This window comes from Antechinus flavipes, chromosome 5 (assembly GCF_016432865.1).
Source record: "Antechinus flavipes isolate AdamAnt ecotype Samford, QLD, Australia chromosome 5, AdamAnt_v2, whole genome shotgun sequence".
NCBI classification, from domain to species: Eukaryota; Metazoa; Chordata; class Mammalia; order Dasyuromorphia; family Dasyuridae; genus Antechinus; species Antechinus flavipes.
The window spans coordinates 46811190-46829773 of NC_067402.1; the positions used below are offsets into that span (position 1 = coordinate 46811190).

The 18584-nt window shown below is 35.1% G+C and overlaps 1 protein-coding gene across 1 annotated transcript in view; it reads right to left on the bottom strand.

Moving 5' to 3' along the window:
* Window positions 1–12117: 12117 nt before the first annotated feature.
* Window positions 12118–18584, bottom strand: part of CDK14 (cyclin dependent kinase 14) — a 545438-nt gene continuing 538971 nt past the window's right edge. The window contains 1 exon segment of the mRNA XM_052000624.1: window positions 12118–14800. The gene's annotated coding sequence lies outside the window, so the exon portion shown is untranslated.

An 18584-nucleotide genomic window follows, 5' to 3' on the forward strand; every position in this document is an offset into this window, starting at 1 on the left:
ATTAGAATAATACATATACACACTGTCATACACAAACACATAATGCATACATATTTTTAAAAATAAGATTTAGGGTTGGAAAGGATCTTAGGGTCTATCTAGTTCAACCCCCTCATTTTAAAAAACAAGAACACTCGAATGAGATCATACAGACAGCAGTTGGCAAAAACAGAATTCAAGGCCAGGTTTTGGACCTCCGCACTTTAGTATTCTATTTGTAGTACCACACTGTGTACAAGCAATTGGGAATTGATGAGAAAAGGGATGAGAATAAACATGAAATACATCATTATTATTATTTTGCCAAAGCTTACAGAATTTTTAAAATTTAAAAGGCAAGTAATTTGGAATCTTCTGCTTTATTTGGGGTTTGATTCCATGTTTCATTTATTTGCATTTTTGACTTTGTAATATGTACTACATTTTGGGGGGGGAAAGATGGTCTGACCTCAATTCATGATTTCATACAACATTTGCAAAGAATACGAGTTGCTGACAAAGGACTGTTAGAACAGGTAAGGAATAAGAATTGATTTGTCAGGAGATATACAGAATCCTGATGCTGCTGTCCTAGATTCAGACTCAAAAGCACAGGGAACTTTAGGAATCATATAATCAAATCCCCTCATTTTGCAAATGAGGAAACTGAGGTTCCAAAGAGTTAAGTGAGTTGGCCAAGATCACACACAGTCAGTGGCAGAGCGTAGGTCTGAAGTCAGATTTTTGAACTTCAAGCTTATTGCTTTTTCCATGACATTACTTTGGTCTTTTACATTGTGGGCTCATTTAAGCAACTTCGGGGACACATAGTTTTATTCACTGTGAGCGATCCAACCTAGACATCCTTCTTTCGGCAGATATATAGCCTGGATGTATAGCTGCCAAGAGCCAAGAGATTCTTTCATTCATCTAATGAAAGTCTAGATGAAGGGGAAAAAGAAAAGGAATAAAGGGAAACATTTCTCCATCTGTATTTTATAGTAGAATGGAGCACCATGAAGGAAAAGTACTTCAAATTGATAGAATTATTATTTTTTATTATAAAATCAATATTCCTGAAATTGTTGGCAAAAAGCAGGAAATGAATATATGTTCTACAGAATCTTACTGTAATTCTAATGTTGGGGAAAAGAACTAACTTCTCAGGGGTAGCTAGGTGGCACAGTGGATAAAGTACCAGCCCTGAAGTCAGAAGGGACCTGAGTTCAAATCTGACCTCAGACATTTAATGTTTTCTGGTTGTGTGACCCTGGGCAAGTCACCTAACCTCAACTGCCTCAGCAAAAAAACAAAAAAATAATAATTTCTCTTCTTCTCTCTTCTATCCCTGGACCAAGGCTTTTCATAAATGCAGTAGTGTTTGGGGAAAGACTGATTAAAAAGCTTATTTCATTGGTATGATAATAAATTTAATTAAAATTAAATTTTCATCAATGAACTTCCTAAGGAAAAAACTCCCAGGCCATTTGGATTCAAAAGTTAATTCTATCAAACATTTAAAGAACAATTAATTTCAATATTATATAATCTATTTGAAAAAACAGGTAAAGGAATGCTACCAAATTCCTTTTATGACACAAACATGGGGCTGATATCCAAAACAGAAAAAGAAAATTACAGGCGATTTTCCCTAATAAATATTGATGCAGCAATTTTAAATAAACTACTAGCAGAAATTACAGCAATATTTCAAAAGGGTCAAGTGGCATTTATACCAGGAATGCAGTGCTATAATCATAATTGACCATATCAGTTACAAACCAAGAGAAATCATAATTATCTCAACAGATGCAGAAAAAACTTTTGACAAAATAGAGCATCCACTCCTATTAAAAACATTAGAGAGCATAGGAGTACATGGAGCTTACCTTAAAATGAAAAGTAATATTTATCATCAGCAAGGATTATCTGTAATGGGAATAAGCTAGAAGTCTTCCCAATACAACCAGGGGTGAAGCAAGGATGCCCATTATCACCTCTATTATTTAATGTTGTGCTAGAAATGTTAGCTAGAGCAATAAGAGAAGAAAAAAAATTAAAGGAATTAGAACAGGCAATGAAAAAACAAGACTATCACTCTTTGTAGGTGATATGATGGCATACTTAGAAAATCCCAGAGAATTAACTAAAAAAATGTTAAATTATTAATAACTTTGTCAAGTTATAGAATACAAAATAAGCTCACATAAATAAGTAGCATTTCTATATAATACCATCAAAGTCTAGCAGCAAAAGAGAGAAAGAAAAATTCCATTTAAAGTAGCTCTACATAATATAAAATACTTGTGTCTACCTGCCAAGACAAAACCAGGAACTATATGAATACAATTATTTCACACAAATATAGACAATTTGTCTATTTATTCAAGGCCAGATCAATTAAACTATTAAAAAAATAAGAGCTTAAAAAATGACAAAATTCATGTGGAAGAACAAAAGCGCAAGCATATCAAGGGAATCAATGGAAAAAAACTGTGAAAGAAGATGGTCTAACCATACCAATCTCAAACTATTTTATAAAATAATAATTATCAAAACAATTTGGTACTGGCAAAGAAACAGAGAGGATCAGTGGAATAGATTAGTCACAAATTACATTTTAGTAAATGACCACAGTAACATAGGATACGATAAACCCCAAAATGAAAAGTTTGGGAATAAAAATTCATTATTTAACAAAAAACTGCTGGGAAAACTGGAAAATTATTATTTAAAAAAATTTTTATTTTATTTATTTATTTTATTTTATAATAACTTTATATCGACAGAATCCATGCCAGGGTAATTTTTTTTACAACATTATCCCTTGCACTTGCTTCTGTTCCGATTTTTTCCCTCCCTCCCTCCACCCCCTCCCCTAGATGGCAAGCAGTCCTATATATGTTAGATATGATGCAGTATATCCTAGATACAATTCATGTTTGCAGAACCGAACTGTTCTCTTGTTGCACAGGGAGAATTGGATTCAGAAGGTAAAAATAACCCAGGAAGAAAAACAAAAATGCAAATAGTTCACATTCATTTCCCAGTGTTCTTTCTTTGGGTGTAGCTGCTTCTGTCCATCATTTATCCATTGAAACTGAGTTAGGTCTCTTTGTCAAAGAAATCCACTTCCATCAAAATATGTCCTCATACAATATCGTTGTCGAAGTGTATAATGATCTCCTGGTTCTGCTCATCTCACTTAGCATCAGTTCATGTAAGTCTTTCCAAGCCTCTCTGTATTCATCCTGCTGGTCATTCCTTACAGAACAATCATATTCCATAACATTCATATACCACAATTTACCCAGCCATTCTCCAATTGATGGACATCCTTTCATTTTCCAGCTTCTAGCCACTACAAACAGGGCTGCCACAAACATTTTGGCACATACAGGTCCCTTTCCTTTCTTTAGTATCTCTTTGGGGTATAAGCCCAGTAGAAACACTGCTGGATCAAAGGGTATGCACAATTTGATAACTTTTTGGGCATAATTCCAGATTGCTCTCCAGAATGGTTGGATTCGTTCACAACTCCACCAATAATGCATCAGTGTCCCAGTTTTCCTGCATCCCCTCCAACATTCATCATTATTTTTTCCTGTCATCTTAGCCAATTTGACAGGTGTGTAGTGGTATCTCAGAGTTGTCTTAATTTGCATTTCTCTGATCAATAGTGATTTGGAACACTCTTTCATATGAAAAACTGGAAAAATTATGACAGAAACTAGGTACAGACCAATATCTCACACTGTACATCAAGATAAGATCAAACTAAATATATGATTTATATACACAGAGTGAGCCTATAGGCAAATTAAGACAATATAGAATAGTTTAACCGTCAAATTTCTGGATAAGGGAGGAATTTAGACCCAAAGAAGAGAGCATTACAAAGTGTAAAACATAATTTTGATTATACTAAAATTAAAACATTGCACAAACAAAATCAATGCAACTAAAATTATAAGGAAAATAGAAAACGGGGATTTTTTTTGCAACAAATATCTCAGATAAAGATCTCATTTCTCAAATATATAGAGAACTAAGTCAAATTTATAAAAATACAAGTCATTCCCCAAATGATAAATGGTCAAAGGATATGAACAGGAAGTTTTTAGACAAAGAAATCAAAGCTATCTATAGTCATATGAAAAAAATTCTAAATCACTAGTGATTAGATAAATAAAAATTAGAACACCTCTGAGGTACCATCTCATAGCTATCAGAGTGGCATTACGACAAAAAAGGAAAATGTTGAATGTTGGAGGGAATTTGGGGGAAATGGGAAAGTAATGTGATGTTTGTAGAATTGTGAACTGATCTCATTCTAGAGAGCAATTTGGAACTATTATCATAATAATATATTAAATATGTTATTTAATGCTAGCATATTAAACTATGCCCAAAGAACTATAAAACTGTGCATGCTCTTTGATCTACTGTTAGGTATGTATCCCAAAGACATCCAAAAAAAAAGGGGAAAAGAGCTATTTGTACAAAAATATTTATAGCTGCTCTTTTTGAGGTGGTTAAGAATTGGAAGTCCAAGTGATCAATTGAGGAATGGCTAAACAGGTTGTGGTATATGATTGTAATGGAATATTATTTTGATACAAGAAATGACAAGCAGGATGATTTCAGAAAAACCTGGAAAGACTTACATGAACAGATGAACAGTGAAATAAATAGAATCAGAAAGTTGTATACAATAATAGCAATATTACTTGATGAAGAATTATAAATAACTTAGATCTTTTCAGCATTACAATGATCCAAGGCAGGACCAGTGATGAAGCATACTATCCAAATACAGAGAAAACTAAAATTGAATAATCTATATCTAATTGCTTACCATCTCAGGGTGGTGGGATGGATAGAATTTGGAACTCAAAACTTTTTTTAAAAATGCTTAAAAATGGAAAAAAATAGTATTCTGTTTATAATGTTTTGACTAGATGAATTCCATTTACTTCAACAAATCAACCATGATATTATGGACCTGAGTACCCACCTCGATAGGTGTGGAACCTATCCCTTCCTTCTCATCTGGAAGAATTCTTGCTTATATTTTCTAACAGCTACTCCATGGATAATCAACTCAACACGTTAAAATTTTTCAGAACACTACATGGGCAACAATTTAGCTCTTGAGAGTATTTGTTATTTCTGAATCTTGACATATGTCTGGCTCACCAATTTCCAGATCACACCTTTTATTCTACTCTATACACGTCTTTGTTTGCAATAGACAGCAAGTCTTATGATTACCTGCCATATCGCTGCTTCTTTTAGTTCATCTACAATTATGAAGCTTTGATAATGATGGAGTTCCATACCTTTTTGCTGCATGATAATAAGAATGCTAGTGTTTAAAAGGTAGATTCTTATGTTGGGGTCACATTGGTATTCTTAAAGATAATGTGCAATTTAACCCAATTATATAATGCATATTATTATAAAACATGTTTTTGAACTATTTTCAGGTATGTTATACCATGCGATTTCTGATGTTGGTCTGAAAAACAAATCTGAAGAAATATATGAAATAAAGATGCTACAGCATAGCATAGTGAGGAAACCACTTTACTGGGAGTTATGAAGGTAGGCATTTCATATCCGTGGCATACCACTGAACTGTGTAAGCCTCAGTTTTCTTAATTTTATAGTCGAGGAAACTCAAAGCCTCAAAGGAAACTCAGAAGTGGTTAGGTGACTTGTCCTAAGTAACTGAGGCAGAATTCAAACCCATGTCTTCTTGATCTTTAACGTCTACCTATCATGCTTCCTCTGTGTAAATAGTATTTTAATATGCCTTTAAAAATTAATTCTCTCAAATAAAAGTCTAAATATTGCCCCCTTGTGATCGTTTTCATACTCATTATTTGCTTAGCAAGCTTTGTCATAAATAATTCAAAGATAAACTTCAGTCCAGGCCCTGTCAAAATGATCACAAATTCTGAATTAGTAAAGCTTAAGTTAATGAGGATTTAATTATATATTAGATTTTTTAAAGTGTACATATTTCAATAATAATATAATATAATTAAGCTATCATTGTTAAATATGAGACACTTACCCCCTACTCCCTACCCTGTTCATCCACACACAATTTTTTTAAAAAATTCTGTTTGACAAACACATATAAGAAGTACTTGTTATGTGGAATAACAACAACAACAACACAGTACCAACAACATGAGATAAGATGGTGAGAAAAATAAATGGGTTATACTATCTACTCCTGTGACTACCAATTTGACAAGAACTTATTTTAAAAAAAATTAAATGGCCAGTCTAAAATGTTCTAAGAAGGAGGATTTATAATAAATCAGGGACTTCTTAAATTCCACTTTAACCCACCAATCATCAGACTGACCTCTTGCTGAATGGCGTGGTTGTCCAGTCAGTAAAGGGTTAACGATCTAGCAAAGTGTCTCCTCCATTTCCTGATGAGAGGAGAATGTTGTAATGTGAAGGATTTATGAATTACTCAGGCCAGTCAGCATCTTTCATACAACAGCTCCTGTCTAGATCTATTCCTTACCTGCTGGGAAGAGACAATTCCCCTCACGCTTGGAACCCTGAAGCCCTTTAAGCTGCTTGCTCTGTAGCCTTGGCAGCTGGGCCCTACACAATTCTTGATCTTTTGCAACTGGGCCTCCCTAAATAAAAACTATGGCGCCTTGTTAGCCAACAACCGAGCGTGAAATCACTACACTGCAATCCCCCACTCTATGAGTCAATCAATTTTATTTTTCATTATAGATCTAGATGCTTGGGGTCACTGGGGGGAAAAAAAGTAGGGAGCAAAATTAATTTAATTCCATTCAACAACATTTGTTAACGTATTAATATAGAGCAGTTTCGCCTCAGCCAATAAAGCCGAGGAAGCATGTGGTTGAATGTTGTCATGCACCAAATGCTGCATAGGGGATAATGGACTGAACTACAGAGACGGATGCAAGGCCCAGGAATGAGCTTTTGTCAGGTCTGCAATTGCGAACAGATTAGACTCTGTTTGACAAGATACTGAAGTTGTAACATATGTTCTTTTAAAGAGTATTAACATTTTATGCATTAGATGCACAGTAACTGACAGAGCAAGAGCTGCTAACCTATCAGAATATCATCTCGATTACATCTTGTCCACTGTTGTCCACACGTGTGAGGGCTCTGGGGGGGAGAAGAGGGAGATCCCTCTGAAGATGGGAGGGGGAGGAAAGGAATAAAGGAGGGACTGGAGGATGGGGTAGGATTGAAACACATGGTTTCAAGAGCAAAGAGGGAAAACGGAAAAGAAAGTACTCTGCAATGTTCTCTGAAAAAAGTTCAATTTTGAAAATAATGCTTCTAAACATAACATAAATGGATTTAAGAGCTTTAGGAGAATAAACATTATTCTATAAGAATTTATCACATTTTTAGCCTTCAACACACTTTTTCTTTCTGGTTAATTAACCTATCAACAAATAATCCATATAAATCCAAAAGTTATTCAGGCCATATAAATACAATCCAAAATGTGTTTGCATATAATACCAATAATGTGTCAGACACTGCACTAGGAACTGAGGAGACCAAAAATAAAATAAAATATAACAAAACAAACCAGTGCTTGCTTCTAAAGGAGAATAAACATTATTCTATAAGAACTTATCACATTTTTAGCCTTCAACACACTTTTTCTTTCTGGTTAATTAACCTATCAACAAATAATCCATATAAATCCAAAAGTTATTCAGGCCATATAAATACAATCCAAAATGTGTTTGCATATAATACCAATAATGTGTCAGACACTGCACTAGGAACCGAGGAGACCAAAAATAAAATAAAATATAACAAAACAAACCAGTGCTTGCCTCTAAAGGAGCTACAATTTGTATTCTCACCATTACTTCTATATAAGGTGTCCCAAAAGTCTTAGGGAGGGTTTAAGCTATAAGAGTTGAACCAAGTTTAAAAACCACACTAAGATTTCTGGTACATTGTAATTATTTACCTGCCAATTCTATTCAAGGAAGCTCCAAATCTTTGCTTTATGCCAAATATACCACACTGAGGGGATATTTCAGAGCTCTAGGAATGATAATGACGTCTTATATGGTATCCCCAGCATCCCTACTAAGGAGTAGTATCATCAGTCAGCTCTTACCTGTCCAAGATCATAGTTTTGTTTTGGAGTTTGCTTATTTGTTTTTTAATTTAACTGAAAGTTTCCAGTAATTGCTAAAAAAAAAAAGGGGGGGGGGAGGAATGAAAGACATGGAAGAAGTGAAAAGTTGGAAACACTTGCAAATAATCATGGCAAGTGTCATGTGAAAGTTATCACAATTCCTTACTCAAGCCCAGTGAAGGTCAATTTTCTATAAATATGCCATCTGACTGTTGGCAGGTCCAATATCTATTTCACAAAGTAACTACTATCTACACTTCATACTGTATCTTTCCCCTGCTCCCTCTTAAGCTTTAAGGCTAGTTCTCCATGGATCTAGCTATTCTGGTCTCAGAGGATACTAATTTAAATACTTTTTAAAAATCCCATAATTAGAATTGCAATTTTTAAATAAAACAAAGTGTGTTTTGATGCCAAACAAAAGAATTTGGAGTTACCAAATCTTGGAGCACCTGGGTTATTTTAGTATGGGATCCCTTATTCATCTGCAAAAGAACTCAAGGCAAAACCGTGGAAATGATAGGAAAAAATGGCTTGTATCCCTAAAATACAGTTGCTATGCTCCTCTCAGAAGAGACCTTGGGACCTATAATCTCATTTTATAATCTTGTAAACTGGGAGAATATCGATTCAAGGGTAAGAACATTATTACACATGCACCATAACCTATTGGGGGAAAGCAACATGATTTGTTTTAAGAAATCATGTCTTACTAATCTTCTGGAGTTCTCAGGGTAAACAAGCAGCGGGCATAATTTATTTAAAGTTGCAAAAAGCACTTAACAAGGTTCTGCATCAAAGGATTTTTTTTTTTTAAGAATGAACATGGGATTGGGGTGGGGATAGGGTTGCTGTTTTCCCCCTTCCCCCTCTCTTGGATACAGAACTGGATTAAAGACAGGAAATAAAGAGTAGAGATAACACTTCTCTAATGCAGGAATGTTAATAGTGAGGGCCCCAGAGGGATTGGAGCTGGCTGGCTTTCTGTAATATTTTTAGAAATGATGTGGAAGAGTGCACAGGGAAACTTCCAGGCTTGCTGATGTCATTAGGACTTTTCAAATAATGAATTGCTGAGCTGGTCTCAGTTTCTTTCTCTTGCAAATATAGAGGCTGGTTTAAGTAATCTCGACAATCCCTTCCAGTTCTGCCATTTTGGATGCTTTGCAGCAATGAATTAGAAGGATCTCATAAATAGGGCCAGAAAAGTGGCCATGTGTAAGAGTGTGCATGAAGGATGAAATCCATCTCAGTGACCACAATGACAGACTCTGAGCTGTCAGCTCCACTTTAAAGGGGAGGAGCTAGATGTCACTGCCTGTGTAGAAACAGCCTTCACTCAAAGGATTGCTTTGCCTGCAAAGGGCAATGAAATGCTGGGTATAATCAAGAAACATAACGCAAATGAAATAAATTATTACACTCTAGGGAAAATACAGCACTTGTGCAGTTTGGGTCACCACACCTCAAGGAATGAAATCACAGAGGCTTAAAAAAGATCAGAGAAAGGCAAGTGAAATCAGGGGAGGAGATATATCCAATAGGTTCTATATAAGATATGGAGAATCTCTATAAAGAGCATTCACAGAGAGTACCCTTCTAGGAAGAAAGAAAACACAGGATCTCCGAGATGAAGAGCTATTGCAGAAGTTCATAAAATTATAAAAGGTATGGATCAGTTTGATGCCAACAAAAGAATCTGGAGTTACCAAATCTTGGAGCATTTTAGTATAGGATCCCTAAGTCATCTGCAAAAGAACTCAAGGCAAAACTGTGGAAATGATAGAAAAAAAGTGGCTTGTATCCCTAAAAAATAGTTGCTATGCTCCTTTCAGAAGAGATCTTGGGACCTATAATCTCATTTTATGATCTTGTAAACTGGTAGAATATCGATTCAAGGGTAAGAACATTATTACATATGCACCATAACCTATGGTTGGAATATCAGGAGGCATTTATTACAACATAGAAAGATGCAGTTTTGGAAAGACTATAAGTACATACATTAGCTATGCTGGGTAGTAAACTCATCTCCCGAGTTTATCAATGACTTGGCACAAGTTGAAAATTTAAACAGGTTCAAGAAAATGAATGTGGACAACAGATAATTTATTAGGTTTAAAGCCTTCAAGAACATCCTTAATCTTTTGAGATTGACATTTCAGAGGACAGTCATGTTCTCTCCCCAAAATATTAAACTAGATGATCACTAGTCTAATCTGATATGCATTTCTTTTACTTCCTTTTAGTAACATACAGTTGATTATTTATGTTTCTCTATTCTACCTGAACACCCACTGATCCAATTCTGAAGGACAGGAAAAGATTCTAGACCAAGAAGCAGCATTGTTTGAACGTGTAAATCATCTTTTTGAGGGTTATTAGTTTTTAAAAATTAGCAACATGTAATATGATCATTATTGATTATTACAAGACATTTAAAAAGTAGAACAGCTTGTAAGCACTAGATCAATAAATCCCAGTGTACTTTTAACTCTGGTAGCCCTATATTTAATCTTATCTGAATGGCTAATTTATATTTTAAGCAATCTACAAAACATAGTCTGCTTCACTTGTACACTAGTGATGCATGATAAACTTAGGAGCCCCATCTAGTCAAGAGAAAACATGCAAAAGAATGGGTTCTTGGGTTCTCATTTCTCATTCTTTCTTCCATCTGTTGTTTATTTGATTCAGTTGTATCCAGCTCTGTGACCCCATTTGGGGTTTTCTTGGCAAAGATACTGGAGCACTTTTCCAGTTCACTTTACAGATGAGGAAACTGAGGCACACAGGGGTAGGTAAGTGATCTGCCCGGGATCACAAAGCTAATAAGTTCAGATCTGGATTCAGGTATCGCTGACTTTAGGTCCAGTGCTTCACATTCTGTGGTACCACCTACCTGCCCCTCTTTTTTTTTTCTTTAGGCTTTCCCACTATTATATATTTTAAGGGCATACACACACACAGACACACACATACACAGACACACATACACATACACAGACACACACATACACACACACACACACACACACACACACACAGAGTCCAGGATCCTCAAGTAGTCTGCAACTTTCCAAAAAATGGGTCGATCATTTTATTAAGTGGCCAGACTCCCTGATTTCAGAATTGAAATTTAAAAGGTACTTCTTCTAAGAGATTTTAAATTAAAATGCCTTCAGTTTACTGCCAAGTTTCTGATTTTCAAAAGCTTCTCTTCTCATTTCAGCCCACTCCAGCCATACCCATTTCCTTCTCTGCTTTCTACCTTTTGCATCTTCATAATAAGAGATATTTTTAAAATCTAATCTGATAGTCACAAGCACTCTATGAAGTAAGATGTACAGATATTTTCTCATTATTAGCACAGAATATTTTACATTCTAAGAATGGGAGCACGGGAATGGTTCAGGAGGCTTACCCAGAGTCAGCAGGCTATTAAGTATCTAAGGAGGGATTTCAAATCTAGGTTTCTCTGATTCCATTATCAGAGTGCTCTATAGATATTCAAACTGAGCAGAAATTGAGAAGAAAGCGTATTTCTCTTTAGCAAGGTATCCAGTGCAGTTTTCATGCTGAAGGCAATGTTAAATAATAATATTGACCATGTGTGGCCAATGCTAAGCAACGTCTTAAATATGTTTTAAAATTTAGTTCCTGTGTTAAAATCTCAGGTAGTTTCAGAGGCAGTGAATCTTAATGAGATTTCACAGAGTACCCATGTTACAAATTTTATTTAAAACAAATGAAGTTGACTGAAATGATGAGATGAAAAAATAATCATTTTTATGGTGAAATTATTAAAATTATGTGTAGAAAACTAAAAATATATTCTTTTCCCCCTTCAGATTTAATATAGGCTCCCAAAGCTTCTCACTCATAGTGAAATTACATTTAAATAAAGCCTTTAGGCGGGCTCAATGTTATGGATTAATTAATTCGACTTGGAAAGCTTTTTTTTTTTGCATTGTGTTTCCAGCTTTTAATTTTTATTTCCTGGAATAAAGTTCCTTTCTACATATCAACTAAATAATGGCTTGAGGTCCTGGCTTATAACTGACTATGTGATTGAAACATCTGCTGCAGCAGAAGAGGGAATTGAGACACATCATTCCCAGTGATGTAACCAGTGTCTTACTTAGTTTACATTTCTATTAGGATATAAAATGGGGTTGAGAGATCAATTCTCTAAAATAAAATCTAATAAAATCACTAAGAAAAAATGCAGTAATTTCTGGCACAAAATCCTGCTAAAGTGCTAGCTTTGCTGATGAAGGAATTGGGCTGGATCCTTGCCCTGTGATTGGCCAATTTTCTCTCTTGAGCATATTATTCTGAACCTCTGATCTAAATCTGTCACATGAAGGGGCTTAACTGTTTAAACTGGTTTTTTTCCTGTATAGAATTTGTTTATTTCCTAACACCATGCTTTTGTATATGTTATTTTCTTAAATTTGAATGGCCTTCTAGCAATCATATTTCTTCACCATCTTCAAAACTGACCATGTTATAAAACTCAGTGCATTTCAGTCTTTTTTTTTTTTTTAATATTAATCTAATGTACTGGCTATCTTTTTTTTTTTTTTTGAGATGTCTTAACAAACATATAGACATATAACTTGGAATAATTGATATCTTGCTTTGTAAAATTCTCTTAAATCCTTTGCATGTAGACTAAGAGATAAGCGAACAGGTACACCCTTAAATTAGATTTATGGTTAATTCTGTCAACTTGAAGCAAAATGACATATAAGCAAAAGATGTTTCTTTTTTGTTAACTTTGTCTAGGTCCTGCCTCTCACATATTTTGACAATATTTTGCTTATGTCTAACCCCTCAGTAATGCTATGTTCCCTTTTATAAATCTCTCCCTTCTCTTCCTAACTCTATTCCTTGTTGAATTTAGTGAATTTCTACAACAAAATCTGAGTATATGTGTTCAAGTCCCTTATCTGTCCCCTCATATCAGAGTAAGTTTTACTTGACATTCATTTCCCCTATCCCTTCTCTCCATAAGCATATATATCTAATTTCTTATGTGATAGATTAAATTAATGCCTCTTCTTTCTTGTTACTTTGCTAGAATATTTCCTTTACTCTCCCTTTTATTTCTTCTCTTAGGGCCACCTACATAGAACACAATCACTTCGCAGGATCTCTATTTGCTTTACTTAATACTCTATATTTCTTAAAGACAGAAGGATTTTGAAGGAACACTTATTTCTCCGCCTATTAGAATATAAGTACTTTATCATTGTAGAACCTTTCAAAGATTTTACTTAAGACTGATTTTTTTCATCAGTAATACTTAGAAGTCCTCTATCTCCCTAAAGATGTATCGTGTCGCTTGTGGCATCATTTTAAGGTTTTCCTTGGATGCTTGGTTGTAAGCCTTTTTATCTTTTGCCTTCTTTTAAAATATCATATTCCAAGCTCTTTTCTCTTAAATTATGTCAGCTATGAAATCTTGTGCAATACTAACCATAGCTCCTTGGTAGGAAGAAAAAAAGTTTTTATTAAACATCTTTTATATCCCCAATACTCTACTACACATTTTACAAATATATCATTGAACTCATAACAATTTTTTGAGGTAGGTGTTGTTATGATCTCTATTTTACACTTGAGCAAACTGTAACAGAGGTAAAATGACTTGACTCAGTCACTGTGTTTAGTATTTTCTTGTTTGTAAATTGCTCTAACCTCAGTTTCTAAATTGAGGCTTTGGGTCTGGGTTAAATTCTTCTCTTGCCTGTACTCTTTGATGGTGTACTTGAAACTAGGCACTATACCCTGCAGGAATTCTTCAGTTTTTACTCAATATTCTGGTTTCTTGACTTAAGCTCTGGCCACATTCACTTCTCTGTCTCCTTGCATAATCACAAACCTGGAATTAGCTCCATCTCTAACATGGACTCGGGCTCTAACTGGGTGTCAGTTCCACTGACAGAAGTCTTTGATGAGACCTTACATCCTCTGCTTCCTGCTGCTGCCTTGGTCCTTGCATCTGCTGTGGGTTGGGCTAGGCTACCTGGGTGCTCGTCTGGTCTTGTCTCCCAACTGAAATGAAGGCTTTGTGAATTATTACACTGCATCTGTGTATTGGTCTGGTACATAGTGGATTGGACATGAGTTGCTTAGGTGCTTCTGGTCATGAGTTTTAATGAAATTGGGAACATGGGTAAATGTCATAAAGGTTAAGTAAGGAATCCTTGGCAAACAACAAACACAAGTAGGCTACTAAGTCTTACTAGACTATTGAGTATATTACACTAAGGGTTAAAGAAAGCCAAGACTAAAATGTGTTCAACTTTGACAAGGAGATGGTTTTGCAAACATATACTTATCAGTGAAGATGCAGGTTTCTTAGTTCACTCATTCTGTATATCTTCCCCTTTGTTAAATGGTATGATCCTGAACTTTGCCAAAAACTTTTTTTCTGGGAGGTTAGTAGCACAGACTACACATTCTTCTCTCCAACCACCTTATGTGGTAGCCAGGATTCTCTTTCTTTCTTCTATTTTGTCATCCCTGTTCAGTGGAATGAGGAGTCAAGATGAACACATGATTTTTTTTTCTTTTTTCACGTACAAAGTTGTTCAAAGTCATATTCAGTTTCAAGAAGGCCGAGATTTTCTGTGAGACTCAAGAGAAATTTGAATTAGAGAAAAACCAGAGGTTGGATTGGTAGCCAATGTCATATTCCAAATGAATGCTCTGCTTAATCCCTATGGCAGTTAACTACTTGTGTCATACATGACTAATCTTGCTGTTCAGACCAGGAACTATTCTTGCTTTTGATTAACTGAAAAAATCTGTACCTTCCATCCTGTACTTTTTCCAAAGTCAGGTCACTGTGAATAGGACCCATATTTCATTCAACCTCTCGTTCATTACTCTGTTTCTTTAATCATCACACAACAATGCATTCAAGAGTGGTCACTTCAAATAGGATGATTATAGGTTCAAAGGCATAATTCTTTCAGAAAAATATCAAATCACTATATGAAGCTTAAAAATGTTAACTTTATCTGTATGTGTGAAGGCACTGTGATGTTCTCAGTGTGGAGAATCTCTCCTCCAAGCAAGATGGCAAGGTGGAGAGTTAGAAAATAAAGCTAAGGAGCTAATGAAGGAATGTGGAAGCGCAGTCATACAACTTGAAATCATAAGAGTTAAGATTTGAAAACAGGTTTTATTGACTCCAATCTAGCATGATCCTACATAAAATTTTTTCTTAAACTCTTTTTCATGAAAACTTCCACCCACCTTCAAAAGACAGCTCAATTTTTCAGAAATGATGCAGAAAATATTGGTTTCAAAATGTCAATCAGCAATAAACAAGAAAATTAATACAAAAAATCTTAGCAGAAAGAATTTCTATTACAATGCATTAGTGTGCCAATTCCAATTCAACTTCTACATTCAGAAATGACTCTTTACAAAATCTTTTCAGTTTATCTTCAAATATAAAGGAGTCTGCATGACTGGGACATACCAAAGGTTTAAATTCCTAAGATTGAATTTGATGCTTCATCATGTAAAATCATCCCAAATGCTATTCAGTTAAAGACATGCCCAATTTCTTTACTTTTTTTTTTTTTTTTTAACACTTTTGCCTTTTAATTTGGCATCATGCCCCACGTGGTGCAACTTTTAGAAACTGCATTTAACACTCTTCAACCTATGTAATGGTGCTTCAAACCTATTCATTTAAACACCACATCAGAAAATGGATTCTATAATTTCTTTCCTACAAAAATAAATAAGAGAAAGTAATAAAATAGATAAAACCTTCATAGAGAATTGCAGCAATTATATCTCCCTGGCTACAATATAACCCAAAACTTTGCAGGGCTTTGATGATTGAACCATGGCTGAAGTGAATAATTTGCCTTTCTCTAAGAAAACAAGCACATTCATTCTCACCACAATGGAGAGAGGCAGTTTTAATTAAACCTTATCAAAAGATGAATAAAGGAAAAACTCAATACCCATTCCACAGAACTCTATTTTCATCTGTTTAGTTTAAGCTTGCCATGTTCCTGCAATAATTAACCACTGTCCAAGGAATGCTGAAGTTGTGTTAATGTTGGTAAAGATTTAATTAGTTCAATTATCTGGAGAGTATTGAAGGCTCAGTACAGTACTAATTTCTTTAGGCTTTATACATACCTCTGATCAAAATACATTAAACTGAAATATAAGTGAACAAAGGAAACTTACCATGACAATTCAGCTATTGAAACAGTCTATATTTCATAATTTTATTACCCGATTTATTTTAAAAAAAGTGTCTTTAGAAGTAGAGCTCATAAATGAAGGCTTATCTTTGTGTGTATGTATGTGTATGTGTGTGTGTGCATCTATGCGGATGGTAACTTCCTGAACTTGTCAATATCTTACGAGAAAGTTAATTAAATTTGCTTTTAGGAAGGAATGCTAAAGTTAAAACTTCAGTGAGTGATAAAAAAAATAAAAGCAACCCAACTAACCTAATGTTTTTAATGCTGGCTACATATTTTATCTCTTTCATGGAAAGTGAGGCATTTAGCAAGCATTGAAAGCATAGTAACACAGACAACTGTTACAGTCTGTCAGACACCAGAGACAGACAGTAGGGATCATTTCAGAAAATAGCCTGGCCCCCAGCAGTCTGACCTTCCTGGTGGGAAAGAGAATTCAGTGCTGTGCTCAACAAGATGGGCAACAAAGAAAAAAATACTCCAGTTCTCGTCCCTCTCCCAATTTTGACATGCTTCTCACAGGGAAAAAATGCAAAGAGAGAAGGGAAAATAGCTCATCTCTTTTTGCAAAATAGAATCTATTTACACCCAGAAAATTATCTAAACCACAAAAAAAAAATTAGCAGACTCTCAAAAGCAGCAACAATCACCATCTTCTCTATTCATTTAATAATTTATTTTTTTAAAGAGAATGTCTGACCACTGCAGATTCCTCAGGGACCCATTCTTACCCTCAATATATACCTGCCAACATCAGTGATGTCAGTGAAGATACCAAATGAACCAATGGGATGGTGAAAAATTCCCTATTTATTTTTCAGATGGAGGGGGGCAGAAATTTCTCTAAAAGAAGTTGTCTCAAATTAATTTCTAAGTACCTTCCTATTTCCTTAAATGTGTTAAGAGCTTTCTTTATTGTGAAAGGAAGATATACAGGAACTTTTTTTGCAGGAACTTATGGATAACTTCTTTATCATATTTGTATTGTGCTTTTATAAAGTGAGTTTGTCTACTGATCTCAAAATAGTCCTAGAAAATTAATCAGTTAAAAAAAAATACACTGGGGCAGCTAGGTGGTGCACCAGCCCTGAAGTCAAGAGGACCTGAGTTCAAATCCAATCTCAGACACTTAACACTCCCTAGCTGTGTGTGATCATGGGCAAGTCACTTAATCCCAAATTGCCTCAGCAAAAATAAATAAATACACACACACACACACACACACACACACACACACACACGGCCATGTCTACAAGTTAATATTTCTAATACTTTTAATCTGAATATTGAATTCTAAATTGTATATTCCATTCAAAGTCAAGATCTTTTCATTCCATTGGTTTATATCTAGAACAGATCTATTGCACCAGTGACTTCACACTGTTTCACTAATGTAACAAGTGTCTTGTTGGTCTCCCATCATATCCCTTGCACATGTCCCTTCCCCTCCAAACACCCTGCTACCTAATAATTCGGCCTCTCATTTCCTTTCACCTGGAAAAATCATTATTGTGCCCTTTCACTGTTCTTCATGGCATATAACCTTTTCCTTCCTTGATCCTTATATTTCATCCAGCTGAAGAATAATCCTTCTATTAGATACATCTGACCATGGTCCTCTTTTACTCAAAAACTTTCAGTAGCTCATAAGGTAAAATACACATTCCTCATTCTAGAATTTGAAGCTTCCCATTGCTGGCTCTAACTTCCCTGCCTAATTATGTCATATTATTTCCCTTGTTAGCACAGCTAGATGGTACAATGGATATAGTCCCAGGCCTGGAGTCAGAAACACTCATCTTCCTGAGTTCAAATCTGCCCTCAGACTCTTAGTAGTTGGGTGATGCTAGGCATGACACTTAATTCTGTGTGCCTCAGTTTCCTCATCTGTAAAATGAGCTGGAGAAGGAAACAGCCAACCACCTCAGTATCTTTGCCAAGAAAACTTCAAATGGGGGGGGGGGGTCAACAATAAGATTTCCTTTCTTATTGTACATTTTTGCCATATTGGACTACTTGTTGACCCTCTTCTCATTACCTTCTATTATTTTTGCCGAGAAAAACTCAAATGGGGTCACAAAGAGTTGATCATGACTGAAATAACTCACCATCAAAAACCACCGCCATTTCCCTTCTATTGTAATGAAAGTGGACTATTCGAGGACCCCATTCTC